The 22,160-nt window shown below is 39.5% G+C and overlaps 1 protein-coding gene across 4 annotated transcripts in view; it reads right to left on the bottom strand.

Annotated features, from left to right (window-relative positions):
* PAPPA2 (pappalysin 2) overlaps window positions 1-22,160 on the bottom strand; it is a 269,963-nt gene that overhangs the window by 199,380 nt on the left and 48,423 nt on the right. The gene's annotated exons all lie outside the window — the stretch shown is intronic.

The following is a 22,160-nucleotide window of genomic DNA, read 5'->3' as shown; positions in this document are numbered from 1 at the left end:
AACAAGACATGAGCTCTAATCTAGAAGAGTGTATAATCTAGTGCTAGAAGACTAGTACCTTTCTAACTTGCCAAAATGATAGCCCTTCCCTTCCTTCCCCACTCTTCCCAGTTGGAACTTCCAATGTCTCTTGTTTTACTCTCTAGTTTCCAAGCCAATCATCTGGACAGGATTTCTATTGGTGGCCTCAGGATCCATCACTTGGTAGAGAGTGATAATGCTATCAGACCCAGTGTTCATCAGGGCAGAGTAAGCCCTGGGCTTCTGACTCCTACGATATTAACTAAGCCTACTAAACAGTTTCTCTTCCTAGCACTAGCCTTGAACTCCTCCTGCCAGTTGGGTTGCCCACTCTCCACAGCCCCACACTGATTTGAGTGATTTCTCAAGCACATCATTCCCTGTATGGTATCCCGAAGGGTCAGTGTCCTCAGCTGCAGTGTCCACTAACTGAGCTACCTATTGCTGATACCCACACACTCAAGTCCACCAAACAGCCTCCTGCCTGACTTCATGGGGCTCATCCTGCAACCTGGTTAAGTCCCCTAGTCCCAGCCGACCAAGTGCTCACTCTCTCTGCCTTTCTCCTGAACAGTCTCCCTAGGCTTTGCTCCAAAACAGACTAAAATGACAACAATGTAATAAATATAATAGAGGTATCTACAGAGTGATTCAGAAGCAGAGAGGAAGAATTGGGGTGGGGATGGGAGTAAAGGAAACAACTAATTTGAATCTTAATAAGAAGTGTACCAAATGAAAGAACAAAGAAACTTTCCAGCAAGGAGGAACAGATTCTTCAAAGGCATAAATATGGGAATGAATCTGACATGCTGGGAAAACAAGTTTTATGCATTCAAGGAATGATGATAGAACAGTAGATAAGGGGAAAAAGAAGAAAGATCTTAAAGTCTTACCAACAAAAATGTACCCTATTTGGCATGCATTTAATTTATTCTTGTCACAGTAACGATGACATAATGAGGTAATGCATTGTGTTATGGGGAGATTAGTGTGGGCTCACTCATTCTCAAAATTTATAAGGCTTAGCATTCAAGGAACTCTGAGCTTCTTTAGTATGACTGCAATCATCCACATGTTTCCTCAGATAGGTGACAGAAGCAGGTACAGCACCTACCCAGATTCAGTGATTTTTAATGGACTTATGTAAGGTCACAGAGTGAAGGAAGGAGCCCAGGAGATGCTCAGCAAAGTAGTGGTGATATATATTTAAGTTGAATCAAACGGAAACTTGATCCTTGGAGAAATCTCCCCAGAATTCTGTACACTCAATGCTATTTCTTTGAGTGCCACGACAGCTGTCTTTCCTGTCCCCTTGTAGAAAAGGCAGCTGTTCAGGGAAGGAGGTCTTCAACAGGGACAGTCCCAGGTGAAATGAGGACTGGCTGTTTTTCTATCCCAACCATAATGAAGGTTGGCTTTAACTCTTCCTGGCATTGTTGGAGTTTACACTATTCATTTCAATGGCCTTCTGGCTGCCAGAACCTCTTTACTGCCCAGTGATCTACACGGCCAATAGTGAATCATCAGAGACACACATTGACTTGTTCACCTCTCTGAATTAGAGACACGCTAACTCAACCGGCCAAGACGACTTTGTTTTGAGCAGAATGCAAAAGGATAAAACATCAGGCCAGAGAGTTGGAATCAAAATGGAAGTTCTTGGGATCCCTGGGTGGCGCAGCGGTTTGGCCCCTGCCTTTAGCCCAGGGCGCGATCCCAGAGACCCAGGATCGAATCCCAAATCGGGCTCCCGGTGCATGGAGCCTGCTTCTCCCTCTGCCTGTGTCTCTGCCCCTCTCTCTCTCTCTCTGTGACTATCATAAATAAATTAAAAATTTTTTAAAAATTTTAAAAAATGGAAGTTCTTGAAATATATGTAAAATGGTTATAATGATAATAAAGAGCAAAATATCTCAAGCTATTAATTTGGTCAACAACTTCCCTTATCATTTGACCCATTTGTATTGCTCTTGGACATAGGTAGGCAGAGCTGGAGTTGATAAGAGCAGATGATTTTGGAAATTCTATTATATTGGACAGAGTATACTATCATGTCCTTCCAAATCTGTACCTCAGCTGCACTGAACCTCAAAACCCCGACCTCAAAAGGAATCTTGCATTCTTATGGCTTACCATCATCAAGTTTGTTAGTAATGGCACTTGCTTCAAGACCCCTTGGTAGCAAAAAGATAAAAGGAAAAAGGATTGATAAGTGACTTTTAGGGACAATACTTGGCCTAAGGTCATTATTCTAGGGCCCATTAGATCTTTAGAGATCACCCTTGGCCTCCTTAGATCAGTCTGTATATTTATACCTTCAACAAATTTATTTAGCACAAATTTATTAAGTGCCTATGACGTTCTTGATGCAAGATTATACAAGTCAAACTGTGTGAAATTCTGGTTGTTTCATCTATAAAATGAGGATAATGTGCATCTCTCAGAATGAGAATTAAAAATATAATAAATTCAAAATACTTACCTCAGTGCCTGACACAAAATCAGGGCTTAATAGTTACTTCGTTCAATTACAGCAGCACAAAGACAAATTGGTATACTTCCATCAAGGAACTCACAGTGTAGATTGTGCCTAAATTCCCCCAGTGTCCTAGAATTACTATAAACCTGAGATAAGTTATAGCTACTTGATCCTTCACAGGCTCTGTGGGCAGAACCAATTCAAGACTAACCTTAATTATCAGTGTTCTGGGATCCCTAGGTGGCGCAGCAGTTTGGCGCCTGCCTTCGGCCTAGGGCGCGATCCTGGAGACCCAGGATCGAATCCCACATCGGGCTCCCGGTGCATGGAGCCTGCTTCTCCCTCTGCCTGTGTCTCTGCCTCTCTCTCTCTCTCTCTCTCTGTGACTATCATAAATAAATAAATATTTAAAAAAAAATTATCAGTGTTCTGAGCAGAGGATCCCATGGAGCTTTCTCCTACATGAATTCTAGATCCTAATTCTACCATTCCATTTAGCTGCTACATGAAAAGAAAACCATGGAATATTTTATCATTTAAATATAATTGATTAATGAAGCCATCAGGAAGGTGCTGTCAAGTGACAATGAACATGAATAATATCTCTGGCCTAAGACCCTTCACAATTTGTAGAAAGTATTCTCAATTATAATTTTTTAAAGAGAGAAAGAGTAATGTTTCCTGGCATGAGATGGTGTTGTATTCACTAGAGGCAGTTATTGCAAGAAACATGCTGTAGATCCTTATATTGAGTCCTCAGAGCAACTGAGTCACAGGAATCACCCATGTCAGAGAAAAATCATTGCCATCATCAACTGGTCTTTCCTGGAATTTTAGTCTTGACTCCTATGAAATTGGCTTTGCCAAAAACAACTACCATTGCTTGCTTGCTCTCTCTCTCTCTCTCTCTCCTTTTTATTTTTCAGGTTGTACTTTAAGATAAAACCTGGTATGCAGAATTAGTCAGAATTACTTGGAAAAGTGAAGTCTGATTAGGAAGTACAGATGAAAACTTGCATTGGTCATTGCAGACACTGAGTTGGGGAGCAAGGTACCATAAAAGATGACTGTGAGAAAAGCAATTTGACTTCCAGGTTTCGAAATGACCCCACTCTGTCCATTACTGTACCCAAGGCCTCATTTGGGTTTGTAGGTGAGCCTATTACATTATTCCAAATTTCAGGCTTGTCATCTTCTATTACAAGGTATGCTTGCTGACTTTATTTTTTTAAGATTATTTATTTATTTATTCATAGAGACAGAGAGAGAGAGAGAGAGAGAGAGAGAGAAGCAGAGACACAGGCAGAGGGAGAAGCAGAGGGAGAAGCAGAGGGAGAAGCAGGATCCATGCAGAGAGCCTGACGTGGGACTCGATCCAGGGTCTCCAGGATCATGCCCTGGGCTGCAGGTGGTGCTAAACAACTGCACCACCGGGGCTACCCTCTTGCTGACTTTAAAAACAAAGTGACTATTCAATCTGGAGACATCTCAGAAGACCCCAAGTAGCTTTCAGATCAATAACCTACCAGTTGTCTTCAACCTCAGAAGGATAGATTCAGTTATTAGTATATTAATAAAGTGACATTTTCCCCTCATACGAGTATATTAATGATGTATTCTAGTCTTTCAATGACTCTTTATACTTTGGGGATTTCTGTTCCTTTGTCAACCCTGAAATAAGAGCTAGTTTGCTGCCCTACCAATTTTCCTCCCTCTTCATCTCCCTCTGTGGCATCTCTTATCTCTTTGCTGGTATCTCTATATCTGAAGGCAGTATGTATCTTTAGTATAGAATGGGTAAAGGTATTATTAGGAATATCTGTATTTTCCTAATGAAGAAAAAATATGGAAAATAGGATGAATTAAGTAATATCTATCTTGGGACAACGTACATTAATCTTCAGTGCAAATACAACTTTATTTTAGTTTTGTACTCAATCCCTTATAAGAGTATTTGCTTATAGAGTAAATTTCTATAAATTGAGCCTCACTTGAAATGTTTTTCCACTAACTTCTATTATCTAAAGAAATATGATAGTGCCAGACAGTAACCTGACATCTTGAAAATTGAGTAAATATGTTCCCAAGAGCCACTTCTTTACCAAAAGAGGTATTAACAGAAATAGAGCATATGCTATTCCAGGAACATATGCTTAGCATGTGCCTTTGTGATGACTGTCAGGAAGTATTTTCATTGAGTAAACTGGCTCTCAGTATACATTACTGTATGTACATGGCCCTTTATGGGAATGGTAATAAAGTCTCAAAGTGTCTATTAGTTTATTTCTCTCTCTTTTGAGATAAGCAACTTCACACCAGTTTTTATGCTTTGCAAAACCATCTGCTTAGATTGAATTATTCTATTATGCTGGCCATAATTGAGTGGATCAGGAATTAGTGCATTAATTGAAAACCAACAAATAAAAATGTTCCATATTGGATTATGACCCATTGACCCAACTAGATCTTCTCTGTTCAAAGAAGGTAAAGGTAGAAGAGGAGGATCAAACAGAATTTCTAGGGCCACTTTTAGTACCCGTGGAGCAACAGTTACATTCTTACACTAACCCACATTACTTGAGGTCACCAGGACACCTGAAAGAGCTAAGCTCAAATAGCCCTCATTATTAATTCATTTTTTTCATAAAGCTCTAAAAATTGCCTAATGAGAATCACTATGATGGAGTATGATAGACATCATCAATGATGATTTCCAGTGATCCTTGGCACCTGGTATTCATACCCTTGTATTATCCCCTCCTCTGGAGTGTGGATTGGGTTTCATGACTCATTTCTAATAAATAGAATAGAGACGGATATACTTCCAAGATTAGGCTATAAAAAATCTGCAGCTTCCATCTTGGGTTTTCTTTCTACTCATCTGCTCTATGGAAAGCCATGTGGTAGAGCAGCCTTATGGAAAGGCCCACATATGAGGAACTGACACCTCTTGCCAACAACCATATGACTGAGCTTAAAAATAGATACAGTCAAGTGACAAATTACTACAGCCCAGTCTAATATCTTAATTGTAGCCTCTTGAGACACCCTGAGCTAGAACCACCCACCAAGCCAGCCATTCCCTGATACCTAACCCTCAAAAATTGGGAGGTAATAAAGGTTTGCCATTATTTAAGTTCCTATGTTTTGGAGTAATTTGTTAGTCAGCAATAGATATTATTTGGAGGGATATATTTATACAGGGGTTGGCAAACAAGAGCCTGTAGGCCACTGACTGTTTTTGTAAATGAAGGTTTATTAGAACAGAGTCATATCCATTAATTTACATATTGTCTGTGACTGCTTTCACACTACAACAATAGTGTTGAGTGGTTGAGACAAAGACTGTATGGTATGCAAAGCCTTAAGTGTTTATAGTATTTGCCTTTTTTAGAAAAAAAGTTGCCAATCCCAGGACTTAGAATGAATTTGATTTCAAATGACCAAATAATACTTCTCTGGAAGTGGAACCACAAGTACTGATCTAACTTCTTCTTTTTGAAGATTAATATAACTATTGCTGTAACAGGTAAATGATCTGTCTAGCATCATATAACCAATAGCAAAGCTGAACAAAAGATCCAAGCTTCCTAGCTCCCATTCCAGTAGTTCCTTCAATTTACCATAATACACCTCCCTCAGATAAGCCACCACAACAACATGTTGTTTTATCATGAGTTTCCTATGTTACTTAATAAATCACTATAGGTCCCACTACATTATTTCCTAATAGCACAGGAACATTCACTAATGTGTCTCAAAGTCTTAGCAGATGACCTTATCCCCTGATATAACTAAGCTAATTCAAATATATATGAAAAAGGAAAATGACAGATTATTGAAAGACTCATTGAAAATAGTTATTCAATTTAATTTCATTACAGTTGACCCTTGAACAACATGAGTTTGAACTTTCCAGGTCCATTTACATGCAGATTTTTTTCAGTAAATACAGTGCAATTCTGTAAAGGTATTTTCTCTTCCTTTTGATTTTCTTAATAACATTTTCTTTTCTCTAGCTTGATTATTATAATACAGTAAATGATACATATAACATACCAAATATGTATTAATTGACTTATTGATAAGACTTCCAGTTAATGGTAGGCTATTAGTAATTAAGTACTTAGGGAGTTAAAAGTTATATACGGATTTTCAATGGGGATGTGGCACAATTCATCCCAATGATATTCAAGGGTCATCTATATTTTTACTCTTGCCAAGGGATTATGCAGCTGAAAGTGGTAAGCTAATGATGTATACTTACTGTCAAAAATTACCTGCTGGATTTAGGTATATAAATCCTTTCATGAGAGAAAGCAAATAAGCACCACCAATTTGACTTTCTTATGACCAGAGCAGACACTGATAATCAAATACAGCATCCTTTCCCACTAAACCTTGCTATAGTCTCAATAACCCTCTTCTACACCATGCTGCAGAAACTTACCAGCATTCAGTCAAAGTTGCCACCTGGGTTAAAACTCACGTACCTTCTCTGACAGACAACAATGCTACAGTCTCTATACTGGAACATACTGATATAAGTTAATTTCAGACATATTTTAAAGCAATTAGTGACCAAGGGAGCTTAATTGCTGTCTATTTAATGCTAAGACAGCTACAAGACACACATGGGAAGAACAGAGCTAATGGTGCAATGTATATGAGGGAGGATCTGTGACTGTGGCCAAATGCACATCAGGGTCCAGCTGCACAGCTACTTTCTCCATAAATCTTTCCCTGATATGCAACAATATGTCCTGGCTTACCTGGGCAGTCCCAGGTTGTTTCTCTTATTCTACCATAATCATCATCATTATACAAAGAAGGTATTTGTTGAATTAATGAATGCCTGAGATCATAAAATATCTAACAGCTAAAAAATCTATCCCTTATTCACCTCAGTAAATCTCACAGATAAACAGTACACATGCTTTACAAATATTGTTTGAATAAATGAATAAACAAATGCATGAATGCTTACAATAGTTTCTTGACCTCATTGGTCAACTTTGCTCAGTATGTTTGTTCTTCAAAACATTATAGATGGGAATACTGATAAAAATTCACTTATTGAAATATCAATTAATATGCACCAAACAAGAGCAGCATATGCGACAGGGCGAATTCTTTACTTCCAGATGTATTTAAGTGGTTTACTGAAATATGGTGAAGTCTCCTTATCTGGTCATGTTGGTATGGTTAGTAATAAACATGGGGTCAGTAGTGGCCCATCTCTGAAGATATGGCATGGATCTGATGACCTCTGAAGGTCTAGGTGACTCATCTTAAAAAGCTATTTTGACAAAATCGGTCTCAGAATATGAACCATGAGCAGAGACCATCAAATAGTCTACAGAAGTTAAGGAATAAAAGGTTTTGCTTAATATTAAATTATCTCAAATTCCAAAATGGAGGAACTGAAAATAAGAGTCTGGAAGAGTACTGATGGAAATCAGTACTTATTAGTATCAGAAATGTCTTCGGATTGTCTGTCATGACATAACTTAGCTACATTTCTCAAATTCTAGCTTGTGATCTAACACTCCAAGCATCATTCTCACAGCTCCAAAACCATTACTTTTAAGTCTTAAAACTATGACAGCACTTTTTAGATCAGTTCCGATCTTCGGACTAGTCATTATAATAAATGAGATGCTCTGATTTGCTAAAGAAGGATTGCCTCTTCAATCTCCCATAGAGTTAACATTGACTTGAAGGCTTTTCCACACTTCTGTGGAGTTTACATAGAAAAGGACCTAATCAGGTAAAGGCAAGATGGCGGGAGAGTAGGGTCCCCAAATCACCTGTCTCCACCAAATTACCTAGAAAACCTTCCAATCATCCTGAAAATCTATGAATTCGGCCTGAGAATTAAAGAGAGACCAGCTGGAATGCAACAGTGAGAAGAGTTCGCGCTTCTATCCAGGTAGGAAGACGGGGAAAAAGAAGTAAAGAAACAAAGGCCTCTAAGGGGGAGGGGCCCCGCGAGGAGCCGGGCTGAGGCCGGGGCGAGTGTCCCCAGGACAGGAGAGCCCCGTCCCGGAGGAGCAGGAGCTGCACCGACCTTCCCGGGGGAAAGGGGCTCGCAGGGAGGTGGAGCAGGACCCAGGAGGGCGGGGATGCCCTCGGGCTCCCCGGGACAGTAACAGGCACCTGCGCCCCGGGGGAGTGCGCCGAGCTCCCTAAGGGCTGCAGCGCGCACGGCGGGACCCGGAGCAGCTCGGAGGGCTCGGGGGCGGCTCCGCGGAGGGGGCTGCGCGGCCCCGGGAGCAGCTCAGAGGGGCTCGGGCAGAGGAAGAGGCTCCGTGCGGAGGGGACTGCGCGGTTCCAGGAGCAGCTCGGAGGGGCTCGGGCGGCAGCTCCGCGGAGGGGGTTGCGCGGCCCGGGGGCGCGAATCCACCAGCGCAGGCTCCGGAGCACAGGGCACCGGGACACAGCCCAGGATCCCGCCTCCCCCGGGACAGGCAGAGGCCGGGAGGGCCCAGGACAGCAAGGACGCTCCGGCCCCAGCTGAGCAGATCAGCGGCCCCGCCCCGGAGCCTCCAGGCCCTGCAGACGGAGTTCCTGCCGGAGCTGAATCCAGGTTTCCAGAGCTGCCCCGCCACTGGGGCTGTTCCTCCTGCGGCCTCGCGGGGTAAACAACCCCCACCGAGCCCTGCACCAGGCAGGGGCACAGCAGCTCCCCCAAGTGCTAACACCTGAAAATCAGCACAACAGGCCCCTCCCCCAGAAGACCAGCTAGACGGACAACTTCCAGGAGAAGCCAAGGGACTTAAAGTACACAGAATCAGAAGATACTCCCCCGTGGTTCTTTTTGTTTGTTTGTTTGTTTTTTTGTTTTGTTTTGTTTTGTTTTGCTTTTTGATTTGTTTTCTTCCCCCACCCCCCTTTTTATTCTCCTTTCTTTTTCTTTCTCTTTTTCTTCTCTTTTTTTTTTTTTTTTAGTTTTTTTTCTTCCCTTTTTTTTTTCTCTTTCTCTTTTCTTTCCTTCTTTCTCTCCTCTCTTTTTCTCTTTTTCCCAATACAACTTGATTTTGGCCACTCTGCACTGAGCAAAATGACTAGAAGGAAAACCTCACCTCAAAAGAAAGAATCAGAAACAGTCCTCTCTCCCACAGAGTTACAAAATCTGGATTACAATTCAATGTCAGAAAGCCAATTCAGAAGCACTATTATACAGCTACTGGTGGCTCTAGAAAAAAGTATAAAGGAATCAAGAGACTTCATGACTGCAGAATTTAGAGCTAATCAGGCAGAAATTAAAAATCAATTGAATGAGATGCAATCCAAACTAGAAGTCCTAACGACGAGGGTTAACGAGGTGGAAGAACGAGTGAGTGACATAGAAGACAAGTTGATAGCAAAGAGGGAAACTGAGGAAAAAAGAGACAAACAATTAAAAGACCATGAGGATAGATTAAGGGAAATAAACGACAGCCTGAGAAAGAAAAACCTACGTTTAATTGGGGTTCCCGAGGGCGCCGAAAGGGACAGAGGGCCAGAATATGTATTTGAACAAATTCTAGCTGAAAACTTTCCTAATCTGGGAAGGGAAACAGGCATTCAGATCCAGGAAATAGAGAGATCCCCCCCTAAAATCAATAAAAACCATTCAACACCTCGACATTTAATAGTGAAGCTTGCAAATTCCAAAGATAAAGAGAAGATCCTTAAAGCAGCAAGAGACAAGAAATCCCTGACTTTTATGGGGAGGAGTATTAGGGTAACAGCAGACCTCTCCACAGAGACCTGGCAGGCCAGAAAGGGCTGGCAGGATATATTCAGGGTCCTAAATGAAAAGAACATGCAACCAAGAATACTTTATCCAGCAAGGCTCTCATTCAAAATGGAAGGAGAGATAAAGAGCTTCCAAGACAGGCAGCAACTAAAAGAATATGTGACCTCCAAACCAGCTCTGCAAGAAATTTTAAGGGGGACTCTTAAAATTCCCCTTTAAGAAGAAGTTCAGTGGAACAGTCCACAAAAACAAGGACTGAATAGATATCATGATGACACTAAACTCATATCTCTCAATAGTAACTCTGAATGTGAACGGGCTTAATGACCCCATCAAAAGGCGCAGGGTTTCAGACTGGATAAAAAAGCAGGACCCATCTATTTGCTGTCTACAAGAGACTCATTTTAGACAGAAGGACACCTACAGCCTGAAAATAAAAGGTTGGAGAACCATTTACCATTCGAATGGTCCTCAAAAGAAAGCAGGGGTAGCCATCCTTATATCAGATAAACTAAAATTTACCCCAAAGACTGTAGTGAGAGATGAAGAGGGACACTATATCATACTTAAAGGAACTATTCAACAAGAGGACTTAACAATCCTCAATATATATGCCCCGAATGTGGGAGCTGCCAAATATATCAATCAATTATTAACCAAAGTGAAGAAATACTTAGATAATAATACACTTATACTTGGTGACTTCAATCTAGCTCTTTCTATACTCGATAGGTCTTCTAAGCACAACATCTCCAAAGAAACGAGAGCTTTAAATGATACACTGGACCAGATGGATTTCACAGATATCTACAGAACTTTACATCCAAACTCAACTGAATACACATTCTTCTCAAGCGCACATGGAACTTTCTCCAGAATAGACCACATATTGGGTCACAAATCGGGTCTGAACCGATACCAAAAGATTGGGATTGTCCCCTGAATATTCTCAGACCATAAGGCCTTGAAATTAGAACTAAATCACAACAAGAAGTTTGGAAGGACCTCAAACACGTGGAGGTTAAGGACCATCCTGCTAAAAGATAAAAGAGTCAACCAGGAAATTAAGGAAGAATTAAAAAGATTCATGGAAACTAATGAGAATGAAGATACAACCGTTCAAAATCTTTGGGATGCAGCAAAAGCAGTCCTAAGGGGGAAATACATCGCAATACAAGCATCCATTCAAAAACTGGAAAGAACTCAAATACAAAAGCTAACCTTACACATAAAGGAGCTAGAGAAAAAACAGCAAATAGATCCTACACCCAAGAGAAGAAGGGAGTTAATAAAGATTCGAGCAGAACTCAACGAAATCGAGACCAGAAGAACTGTGGAACAGATCAACAAAACCAGGAGTTGGTTCTTTGAAAGAATTAACAAGATAGATAAACCATTAGCCAGCCTTATTAAAAAGAAGAGAGAGAAGACTCAAATTAATAAAATCATGAATGAGAAAGGAGAGATCACTACCAACACCAAGGAAATACAAACGATTTTAAAAACATATTATGAACAGCTATACGCCAATAAATTAGGCAATCTAGAAGAAATGGACGCATTCCTGGAAAGCCACAAACTACCAAAACTGGAACAGGAAGAAATAGAAAACCTGAACAGGCCCATAACCAGGGAGGAAATTGAAGCAGTCATCAAAAACCTCCCAAGACACAAGAGTCCAGGGCCAGATGGCTTCCCAGGGGAATTTTATCAAACGTTTAAAGAAGAAACCATACCTATTCTCCTAAAGCTGTTTGGAAAGATAGAAAGAGATGAAGTACTTCCAAATTCGTTCTATGAGGCCAGCATCACCTTAATTCCAAAACCAGACAAAGACCCCACCAAAAAGGAGAATTATAGACCAATATCCCTGATGAACATGGATGCAAAAATTCTCAACAAGATACTGGCCAATAAGATCCAACAGTACATTAAAAAAATTATTCACCATGACCAAGTAGGATTTATCCCTGGGACACAAGGCTGGTTCAACACCCGTAAAACAATCAATGTGATTCATCATATCAGCAAGAGAAAAACCAAGAACCATACGATCCTCTCATTGGATGCAGAGAAAGCATTTGACAAAATACAGCATCCATTCCTGATCAAAACTCTTCAGAGTGTAGAGATAGAGGGAACATTCCTTGACATCTTAAAAGCCATCTATGAAAAGCCCACAGCAAATATCATTCTCAATGGGGAAGCACTGGGAGCCTTTCCCCTAAGATCAGGAACAAGACAGGGATGTCCACTCTCACCACTGCTGTTCAACATAGTACTGGAAGTCCTAGCCTCAGCAATCAGACAACAAAAAGACATTAAAGGCATTCAAATTGGCAAAGAAGAAGTCAAACTCTCCCTCTTCGCCGATGACATGATACTCTACATAGAAAACCCAAAAGTCTCCACCCCAAGATTGCTAGAACTCATACAGCAATTCGGTAGCGTGGCAGGATACAAAATAAATGCCCAGAAGTCAGTGGCATTTCTATACACTAACAATGAGACTGAAGAAAGAGAAATTAAGGAGTCAATCCCATTTACAATTGCACCCAAAAGCATAAGATACCTAGGAATAAACCTAACCAAAGATGTAAAGGATCTATACCCTCAAAACTATAGAACACTTCTGAAAGAAATTGAGGAAGACACAAAGAGATGGAAAAATATTCCATGCTCATGGATTGGCAGAATTAATATTGTGAAAATGTCAATGTTACCCAGGGCAATATACACGTTTAATGCAATCCCTATCAAAATACCATGGACTTTCTTCAGAGAGTTAGAACAAATAATTTTAAGATTTGTGTGGAATCAGAAAAGACCCCGAATAGCCAGGGGAATTTTAAAAAAGAAAACCATATCTGGGGGCATCACAATGCCAGATTTCAGGTTGTACTACAAAGCTGTGGTCATCAAGACAGTGTGGTACTGGCACAAAAACAGACACATAGATCAGTGGAACAGAATAGAGAATCCAGAAGTGGACCCTGAACTTTATGGGCAACTAATATTCGATAAAGGAGGAAAGACTATCCATTGGAAGAAAGACAGTCTCTTCAATAAATGGTGCTGGGAAAATTGGACATCCACATGCAGAAGAATGAAACTAGACCACTCTCTTTCACCATACACAAAGATAAACTCAAAATGGATGAAAGATCTAAATGTGAGACAAGATTCCATCAAAATCCTAGAGAAGAACACAGGCAACACCCTTTTTGAACTCGGCCATAGTAACTTCTTGCAAGATACATCCACGAAGGCAAAAGAAACAAAAGCAAAAATGAACTATTGGGACTTCATCAAGATAAGAAGCTTTTGCACAGCAAAGGATACAGTCAACAAAACTCAAAGACAACCTACAGAATGGGAGAAGATATTTGCAAATGACATATCAGATAAAGGGCTAGTTTCCAAGATCTATAAAGAACTTATTAAACTCAACACCCAAGAAACAAACAATCCAATCATGAAATGGGCAAAAGACATGAACAGAAATCTCACAGAGGAAGACATAGACATGGCCAACATGCATATGAGAAAATGCTCTGCATCACTTGCCATCAGGGAAATACAAATCAAAACCAAAATGAGATACCACCTCACACCAGTGAGAATGGGGAAAATTAACAAGGCAGGAAACAACAAATGTTGGAGAGGATGTGGAGAAAAGGGAACCCTCATACACTGTTGGTGGGAATGTGAACTGGTGCAGCCACTCTGGAAAACTGTGTGGAGGTTCCTCAAACAGTTAAAAATATACCTGCCCTACGACCCAGCAATTGCACTGCTGGGGATTTACCCCAAAGATACAGATGCAGTGAAATGCCGGGACACCTGCACCCCGATGTTTATAGCAGCAATGGCCACGATAGCCAAACTGTGGAAGGAGCCTCGGTGTCCAACGAAAGATGAATGGATAAAAAAGATGTGGTTTATGTATACAATGGAATATTACTCAGCTATTAGAAATGACAAATACCCACCATTTGCTTCAACGTGGATGGAACTGGAGGGTATTATGCTGAGTGAAGTAAGCCAGTCGGAGAAGGACAAACATTATATGTTCTCATTCATTTGGGGAATATAAATAATAGTGAAAGGGAATATAAGGGAAGGGGGACAGAAAGGGAGACAGAACATAAAGACTGCTAACTCTGGGAAACGAACTAGGGGTGTTGGAAGGGGAGGAGGGCGGGGGGTGGGAGTGAATGGGTGACAGGCACTGGGGGTTAATCTGTATGTTAGTAAATTGAACACCAATAAAAAATAAATAATAAAAATAAAAAAATAAATAAAGAAAGAAAAAGAAAAAAAAAAGAAAAGGACCTAATCATTGTCTTAAAACCCCATTTAGACACAATGTGAAGATTCTAGATGCCTGAGGAGGACCTTGCATGAAACTTGACAGAAAAGAAATCAAGAAACTAATATGATCTCAAAGGATTTATTTAGTTTCTGGCCAGCCTTTGAAGTTTTCATATGTAATAACAGAGCTCATTCAACAGGCTTCATGTAGGTCTGACCTAACAGCAGATCCTACTATGGTATAATACATGGCCCAGTTAATAGAGCTTCTGTACCTTTAGGAAAGTGGCTAAGGCAGACTCCATGTGGCAACTGGACATCTGATCTCTATCTGACTCTTACTAAAGCCTGGTAAATTAAGAATTTCAAGCTCATAATGGAAGAAAAGAAGGACAAGATGCCTCTATATTCTTCCCTCCCTCCACTCATCCTTTTCTTTTCCTTCTCCATGAACCTCTTTACCTCCTTTGCCCTCCCTCCTTATCCTCCACCCTGAGTTGGGTTAATGGTTATTCACTCCTCAAAGAAGAATCCTGCCTGATCTGGTAAAATGATATGGCCTTCTTAGCCTATCCATCACTGCAGTGTTCCTTTATTTCCCAACCTCTCCTACAGCAACTGAAATGAGGCATGGGCATGTGGCTATTTTTTCTTTTAAAATTGGAACTTACATGCTGCTCTCAGTGTTGGCTGCTTGGTCACCCAGAAACAGACACTCAGGGTGCCCGGCCATAGACACCACAGAGTCAGCCCAGTATAATTTCCTGGAAGTCACATTACCCATAATGATGGGCAGCCCTGGGATTTATTCCCATTCTGAACTTGGCTTCATATCTTATTTTGATCATCCTTCTCATTTTTCTCCTCTAGTATCATCTACTTTATCAATGATTTTATTAAGTGAAACCAGTAGACCTGATAAGCCCATGGCCACCTAGGCAAGGGAGTCTGCTAAATTAGATCTGTGATATCAAACTCCTTCTGAACTCCAGAGTATAATTTTGAGGCTATGGAGTGAATCAGAGGCAGAGAATGAAATGGGGGAAGTTAGAGGCTTAAATGTAGTCCTCTGCCACCTGCCTAGCAGCTTGGATAGTTAGACACAGTTGAAGAAACAACTGGGAGTCAGACAATCTCCCCTTGGGTTAGTCAATCAATTCAATCAATCCATTGGTTTTGTGACTTAAGGCAAGTTTCCTTATCCATACCATAACACAACAGGGTTAAATTAAATGACCTCCAAGATCTAGTTATGATGTTCCATGACTTTGAATATGAGTAGGTTCATATGTCTTTCAGAATTTACCTTGGTTCCTACCCTTAGAGATTCACAGAAGCTATTTTCAGAATCCCTTTCTTTCACAGTTCATGAAAGAAGAAGATGAGGTGAGATTCATAGGTCTCCTTCCCATTTCAGCACATGAAGACTGACTGAATAGAGGCCACTATGATGTTCCTCAAGCCCCTGTCATCAATCCTCTCCTTCTCCTCCTTCATCAAGAAGATCAAAGCTACCAAGCAAAGCCTCTCTCAAACCACTGCCTGCCTGCCTACAACTCATGTATCAGTATCCACTCTCACCGCCTTCCCTCCAGTCTCAGAGAAGGATGTGTGTCCTTTCTTCAGTTCATGGCTGCCACTGTCGCTTGGGCTCTGAACCCCTTCCTCTGCTACCTCCACAGAAGGGTTATTCCCTTGATTATTCATCTTCAAAACTATTCCAAGATAAAATTATTCCAACCATTCTCTAAAAGATGGAAATTGAGGTAATAAAATCACCTTTGTTTGTGTGTAGTATGGAGGACCCAGTAATGATTCTTCAAGAGAATGTTAGTTTTTGCATAAGGCCATTGTAGGGAAGGTTCTCATTGCACTACACAGTTTTCTCCACATGGGTCCCCAGGAGAAATTTCTGTCCAGTCTGATTACCTAACCAGCTATTATCTTGAGTGGCTGTTTGTTTTCATCTTATAAATAGGGTGAGCCGTGTAACTTATCCTTCTTTTACCAATTCTGGGAAGTTCAGAGCTAAATCTGTGTTCTAACTCTAGCATTCTAATATATATGCACTCATTTTGCATACTAAATTCACCACTGACTTTATCTTTTCTTATCTGTCCTCATTTTCCCTTCTTTTCCCCTTTTTTTAATCCATGTGTTTCTTATTTTAAGTTGTTGTATCATATGAAAATATAATTACACATCAAGTTCTGTCTGCAGTAAGGCATGGTATAACTATCCCCTACACAGAAAAATAAACATTTCTTCCAGAGATTTCTTATTTAGAAATATGTATGCAAAATGTATAAGAATTTCTCTTGCCATGGAAATAAAGTCCAAATACACAAGAAAGCAAAACTTAGAAAAGTATTTGAATAAGCATTAGAAAAGGATTCCTTGGATTTGAGTTTTAGTACTGGCCACCATAAATTATTGAAATGAGGTGATCCACTTAAATTAACTACATAAGGATGCTGTGACAGATACCCCACGAGTTCTAAAGATAGGACAGACCACTACTGCACAGGTCGTCTTCACTTTGTGTCCTTTTCAAAACTACCTGTGATGGATGAGGCTTCTAAAAACAGAAAGAAAATGTGATTTTATCTAATTGCTGACCAGGAATCTATGATCATGCAGGAAGGTCATTGAATGGAAAAATTAGAGATGACAATTTTTTCCCATTATACTAAAACCTATGGAAAAGGAGTAAAGCAAACTACTAAACAGAAGTTAGATATAATTACAAAATGTACTAACAGAAAGTATTATGCTCCACATGAAGTCAATCTGAATAATCGTCCTTCTAATATTAGACTGTGAATGCCCCATAATGCTGCCCTGTTTTCACTTAATGGTTAGGCCATTGAATAAAATGGTAATTACTATTATAGTTATTATCCTAAATCTCCTTATACTATATGACAGGTGCCAATTCTCTGTTGACCTTAATCCCTGGCCTAATCTACTCTCCCTTCTGGTCTCTACTACGCATCTTTCAAGGACAACTTCAAATCTCATCTCACCACCCCTCAATGAGTCCTTCCAGTTGGGAAGAACCAAACATATAAATGATTCTTAGAATGATTTTTCTGACAACAGTTTACAGAGTTAATTTTGAGGTTAGGAGGAAGACTAAAGTAGAAGGACAAGTTGGTTAGTTTCTGTAGAAACTCAGACTTGGGGGGCCAAAGATGATTAGAGATAGCACTTGGCTTTATCCTACTCAATATTTGCAATTATATTCATATATGTCTCTCCTCCAACTTGAACTCTTTGAAGATAAGGATTACATCCCTAGTACCCACTACTGTATATAAAAAACGGCAGGCATCCAATAAATGTTTGTTAGAAACTAAATGAATTAATGAATGAGTAGATGAATGAATAGAATGGGTGAGATGCAAAAGAGGGCACTGAGATTTTTAAAAAATTTCTTTATACTGGCTCTTTGATCAAGTAAAGAGAAATTAAAAATCCATACTTGATGATGAACAGGCTATTTTACCATCTTGCTCATCACCACTCTCCTCCCCAAACTTTGGATGGGCTCCAGGCTGTTGACGTTCCTCATAAAACCTGCTGCCCAGAACTGAGCACAGGCTCCAGACAGAGCCTGATCAGAACTATGTCTAGAGGGAGCATCTCTTCCAGCCATCAAGAACTCTATTCCTTTTTAACAGAGCCCAAAACTGTTGGCCTATTTTTAATGGCCACATCATGCTTTTGCTTCATATAAAGCTTATGCTCCTGATTATTTTCACATGGAATGCTGCAAACACAAGTATCCAGCAGCTTGGTTTCTGCATTTTTTATAGTCTAAAATCTAAATTCATCCCTGTACATTTTCATGCTGTGGTATTTACCCCAGCATTTAATACTTTAAATTTTTACATGAAATATTTTTCAATCCCTAATTGACCCAAATGCTATCATCCCCTAACTTTGTAGCATTCATGCAGTAGGTAATTCTGAGTATCTACTGGGCACTGAAAACAGAGGGTAGACATGGGCTTTCCTGAACATAAATTTTACTGAAAGCATAGTAGATAGAAGATGCTTATTATACTCAGCTTTGCATTTTCTGTACTTATATGAGAAAGAAGCCTACAAGAGGAGATAGGGCACAGATTACATCTGGGTCAAGGTAATTCATGTCTCTGCTTCCTGGTTCATGAGGACTTATTATTAATATATAAGGTATGATTTTGCCCCTGTAAATTCCACACTGAGATGAATGCTTCTTTTACATCTCCTTTTCAATCTTCTACCCAATATCTCCTTAAGGATGTCCATCTCTTCAAACTCACTGAACCCAGTGCAAACTCACTCTCTTCAAACCCACTGAACCCAGTGCAATGTCTCACCAGATGTTTATGAAGTATTTTTAATTTACAAAGCACTTTCAGCAAGTAGTATCTCATCTGAACTTCACAATATCCCTTTGTAACAGAACAATTAGGCACTTCTCTCTATCTTCTTCATTAATATCATTCTACTGCTCAAGCTTTCCTGCAGCTTCTCAACTTATCAAAAGTAAAAGTTAAAATCCATACAATGTCTCCACCTACTAATCTCTGTTTAATTGATTCTACTCCAGCTATAGTAGCTCTGTGCTATTTCCTTCTATCTGAAATAATCTTCCAGATTCCATGTGGCTCACCCCCTACTTCCTTCAGATATCTGTTCAAATGTCACCTTGACCTTCCCTGCTTCTATAGCAAACTCTCCATTTCCCTTATTCTGCTGAATCTCTTTCCACTCCAGTCATCACCATTTGACATATCATGTGTTCACTTGTCGTACACTGTGTGTTTTCTCACATGAAACTATAAGCTCTAGAATGCAAGGGCTATTTTTTCTTCACCACAGTATCCACAATGCCCAAGAGGGTGTCTGGGCTAGACTAGGTGTGCAATTAACATTTGTTGAATATTAATAAATATGAATATTAATGAACAAATAATCAAATTATGTGGCTAGGTTGGAGGTTGCTTTGGTGGTCAGTTAAGTGTCTGACTCTTAATTTCTGCTCAGGTCATGATTTCAGGGTAGTGAGATCGAACCCCATCTCTGGCTCTGCCCTGAGCATGGAGCCTGCTTAAGATACTCTCTTCCTTTCCCTCTGCCTCTCCCCCATCCCTCTCTTAAAAATAAAATTATGTGACTAGGCTGGAGCTAGAGCTAAAACCCAGTTCTGCTCATTTCTGGTTTCCTAGTTCTTTCCACTATACCACAATAATTTCCCTAATCATTTTCAGCCTGTTACCCTTGCATGGCTAGACTACTACAGGAGTTTAGAGAGTCATATTCCTGCCTCCAATCTTCCTGGATCATAACACTGATTCTACATGCTACTTCCATGTAGTTAGTTTTCTGAAGAATTACTTCTGTTTCTGGTTATAAAGAGTTTAGAAGCTCTGCTCATCCCTCCACTGAAAACAACTAAAACTTCTTAATAAAATGCAAAAATAAATTTTAAATGAATTACAAAGCTGAAAGGAAATTAAGCTATCTTCAGAACCCACATATAAAGTAAAACTAAGAATCTAGACAAGTAAACATTCTCTGAGGCCACTGGCTTCTCTGAGGCTTTGCCCATTCCTAGTGCCCTTGAATTTCAGTTTGATAGCCTTGTGAAAATATTGCATAGGAAACAAAATTTAGCCAAGGGTTTAGCCAAGGTGGGCAGTTTTATGGGAGAGCCCCACATAAAGCCAAAGCCAAAGCTTTCAAGGACTGTACCATCAATAAAGCAGAGTACCAAAAAATTTTCACAGCCCGCTTCATCAAGGGAAACAGCAAGGAAACTTACATCCCCTGAACTTGATCCAATATGGAAGGTGAAGATCTCCCCTGGGGAGTAACCACAGTTAACCCTCAGGTTTGCTCCCCAAACTCATAACACTCATTGGTCTAAAAAACCTCATGTCAATCATATAAACTTAAAGTAGTTTCATGTTAGTAGTACTCCCAGGCAATTGGTAAAAAGTAAAAAGAATATCTTCAATCCAAGCCTGAAAGAAATATGGCAAGTTTTAAGGAAAATGGGATAAAAAAAATCATTAATAAACACAAAGGAAATAAGGTGCCATAAGCAAGAGCTAGCAGGAATAACAGAATCAGACTAGCTGATATAAAATGTAAAAGAAGTATGTTCAATATGATTTTAATTAAATATCTTATTTTGAAATAATTGTGTATTTACATGCACTTTTAGAAACATTACAGTATAAAACTAAGTACCTGTCACCCAGTTTCTCTCAATGATGACATCCTGTAAAACTATAGTATAATATCACAACCAGGATATTGACTTTGATATAACCCACCAATCTTGTTCAGATTTTCCCAGTTTTACTCATACTAATTTATATGTATATTTAATTCTATGCAATTTTATCACCTATATAAATTCATGTATCCATCACTTTAATAGGTTTTTAAAAATAAAAGAAAATATCCAAAGTATGAATAAATAACAGAAACTGATTTTTAAGTGACTAAGCAGATATGAAAAAGAACTAAATAGAACTTAGGAAGATGAAAAGTATGCTAATAAAAATTAAAAATTTATTGGTGGATTCTAAAAGCAAGTTAGCCAAACCTTAAGCAAGGGTCAGTGGGTCAATAAATCTAAAAATAGTTGCACAAAATGCAATACAGAAAGGCAAAGATTGAAAAATTGAAAAGATGTTAAGAGATGTGAAGTACAGAGTATAAAGGAATAATAAGTATTTAATAGGAAATACAGAAGGAGATAATAGAGAAATTATTAAAAGCATGTATTTGAAAAAATATGACTAATTTCCCTAATTGATGATGACATGAGTTTAGATTCAGAATCGATAATAAATCTCAAATGCAATAACAAAGAAAAACCTACAACAAACAAATCACAGTGAAACTTATCACAGTGCACAACACTGAAGACAAAATCCTCAAAAACATCCTGAGAAAAGCCAGAATAACTACAAATGAATGGCAATGGATAGTTAACTTTTCAACAGAAGTAATGGAAACCAAGAAACTCTGTTTTAATATCTTGATAAGGAAAAACAGCCAATCTAAAATTACCTACTCAGCAAAGTTATCTTTTAAAAAGTTTGGTAAAATAAAGATATTTTCACAGAAATGAAAATTAAGAAAACATATGACTAGCAAACATTTTTTTTAATTTTTTTTTTAATTTTTATTTATGATAGTCATAGAGAGAGAGAGAGAATGAGACAGAGACACAGGCAGAGGGAGAAGCAGGCTCCATGCACCGGGAGCCCGATGTGGGATTCGATCCCGGGTCTCCAGGATCGCGCCCTGGGCCAAAGGCAGGCGCCAAACCGCTGCGCCACCCAGGGATCCCTGACTAGCAAACATTTAATAAAAGAAATCCCCAAAACCATCTATCAGGGATGAGCCAACTGATCTCAGAAGGAAGATCTAAAATTCAAGAGAGATTGGAGCTATTAAAACATATATATATTTAAATATATTTATCTATCTATTGATCAGTTGATCAATGGATTGATCAATATCTCTATATACAATGCATGGCTCCTATTTCCTTACTGTTCAAATCCGTTAGCCCATCTAAGGGCTTCCCAA

Source organism: Canis aureus, chromosome 6 (assembly GCF_053574225.1).
Source record: "Canis aureus isolate CA01 chromosome 6, VMU_Caureus_v.1.0, whole genome shotgun sequence".
NCBI lineage: Eukaryota > Metazoa > Chordata > Mammalia > Carnivora > Canidae > Canis > Canis aureus.
This window is presented reverse-complemented; position numbering and strand designations above follow the sequence as displayed.